The sequence below is a fragment of the Marmota marmota genome, unplaced genomic scaffold, assembly GCF_001458135.2.
Source record: "Marmota marmota marmota unplaced genomic scaffold, marMar, whole genome shotgun sequence".
Classification (NCBI taxonomy): Eukaryota; Metazoa; Chordata; class Mammalia; order Rodentia; family Sciuridae; genus Marmota; species Marmota marmota.
In genome coordinates this window covers 1-2,363 of record NW_026001617.1, presented here as the reverse complement: position 1 = coordinate 2,363, position 2,363 = coordinate 1, and the positions used below count along the sequence as shown (strand labels likewise).

At 35.3% G+C, this 2,363-nt stretch overlaps 1 long non-coding RNA gene across 1 annotated transcript; it reads right to left on the bottom strand.

The window, feature by feature from the left end:
* Positions 1-63: 63 nt before the first annotated feature.
* On the bottom strand, positions 64-2,357 carry LOC107135139. The gene is made up of 3 exons (XR_001502525.2): positions 830-2,357; positions 189-217; positions 64-94 (listed from the first exon to the last, which is right to left on the bottom strand). It is a non-coding gene; the product is annotated as an uncharacterized LOC107135139 (long non-coding RNA).
* Between the last annotated feature and the right edge of the window lie 6 nt (positions 2,358-2,363).

Genomic DNA, 2,363 nt, shown 5'->3' with positions numbered 1-2,363 from the left:
AAGCTGTACTGCAACAGTTACCTGATTCCAGTATTTTTGTTCCATTCTTCCATTTTGGTTTTGGGGGATCTGTATCTTTGCTTTTGATGGTCGGCTTGATGTGCATTGAGAGAAGATATTATGTAAGTATTTTACAGTACATCCAGCATACTGATAATAATATCACATAAATATAGAAGATGAATTACCTTGTAGGAAGCATGTACGTCCTTAGAGCCTGAAAAGCAAGTGAAATATATAATCCATAAAACCTGAATATTAAGAAAAACACATTCATGACTCTTTGAAATAAGTAGAGAGCTCACTCTGAGTGATAATAATTTTTGTTTGCATCGATACAGGCTACATTGGCTTGGGGGTTTTGTGTTTGTGGATTTTGTTGAGTACAATGACAAAACTGAAATGTAGTAAATCAATATGGAGAAAATATCTTTAGTAATTAAAACTTGTAGTTAAGTTTCAAATAATAAGAACACCTTTGTAATCATCATAAATAATTAGGCAAGGTACGTATAAAAATGTAAAGATGCAGAATCTGGAGACCACAGTGATCTGTATTCAGAGAAGCAAAGAGAAACCTGAGAAGTTCAATGTCAAAGCTGAACTAGTCAAATGGCAGCACATATGTCAAGTGACCTATGAATTGTATAATCCATTTTATTATAACTGATATCCTGTACCGCATTTGTCTTATTAGCAAAAGTTTTCATTCAAGATCTGCAGAAAGGTACACATTATTTCTCATCAAAATGTTTTTTTTCTGAATTAATTGGACCAGATATATGCATTTAGAGTAACAGGTAATACATATATGTGTGTTTTTTCATACCCATATGGGACCGTGGCACCTCTTCTAATCCTGCTTCCTTTGTTTTAGGTGATATAATGTTTTCTTTTTCACCCTTGTACAAAGATACATGTCCTGCATCTGAAACAAAATGTGAGAAAGCATAAAGATTTTAGATATGGCCATCCACAGCAAACTGTGATCTGAAAGGAAGCAGAATTGACAGACAGGACTGAAGTATTGTGTTTCAAAGCCTTTTATATAAACATGTTAGAAACAGTCTTAGTATACGCAGAATAAATTCCTTAACGAATTCTGTTTAAAAAAATGAGTGTGAAATAAAACACCCAGACATGTATCACATATTTTCTGAACGTGGTGGAGAGCAAAAATAGAGGCATTTAGGGATCAGAATTAAGCGCAGGAATTGAGTACATTCTTGCAACACCAGGGACATGGTTTCATTCCAAAGCACCAATATAATAAAAAAATTGAAATCATAATCAGTATCATCATTGTCGTCGTCGTCATCATCATCATCATATAATACTATAACCATATTAATAAAAAATCACTATCTTTAAAAAAGCAGGTTCAAGAACACTAGGTCACTGATCTAAATCACTCTTATGGATGTCACACACATGGTGGGGCCAGGTAGGTGTGCAGCACGGTTGCCCCGATACTTCTAGTCCCAACTTGTTTCAATTATCTCACTTTTGATCTGAAGGCAGGCACCCTAAAAAATGATGAATTGCCTACTCTCATTTTCCCCTCCAAAATTTCCTTGCTAACTTCTTTATTTTCTTCCTCATTTTCCCTGCCTCCTGGCTTTAAAAAAAAAAAAAAATTCTGTTGTTGGAGCCATGATTCTGTCCATTATGAATTCTTTGTATTGGTCACTCCAACTCCTTGCTTCTTACCAATATAGAAAATTTATCTGAGAAAATGATTTCTAAATTTTTGTCTTTTGTGTTATCCCCACTACCTAAGAATTAAGCTCAGAAGTATAGCAATATTTATCCTGGCACTTGATCTTCTTCTATTCTGGTGTGTAGGATCTGCTAGAATTCGGTTTGATGTCCCACAGGAACTTTCTTTTCCTTTCTATAAAAATGCTGTTGGCAAACCAGGATCATTGGAGACACGTTAGAACATAAAGGAAATGTAGAGGGAAAGAACTTCTGAGTCACAACGAGAATCTCCTGACCCCAACTGACCATACACTACAGTTTGAGAGCTCCAGTGTAAATGCTGTTGGCATCTAATACCTCTACCGTAACTTGAATATAGCCCTGGGTTTCTCCCTAAGATGATCCGCTCAAACGGAAGTTTAGAAGAAGGTATAATCTTTCCAAATTTAATTTTAGCTATCTGGGAATTTGGGGACCAATCCGTAATCATTCCTATTTCTTTCCAGTCTCCTAATTGGCGTTTCTGCCTAATAAATTTTTTTGTACAGACTAGCAAGATTTTATGTGTCATTATAATTATATACATGGATAAACAAACCTAGCAATATGGGATTCCTTCTTCACTCCTCCATTTGATTCCAACTGTGACTAAGTGAAGAAGG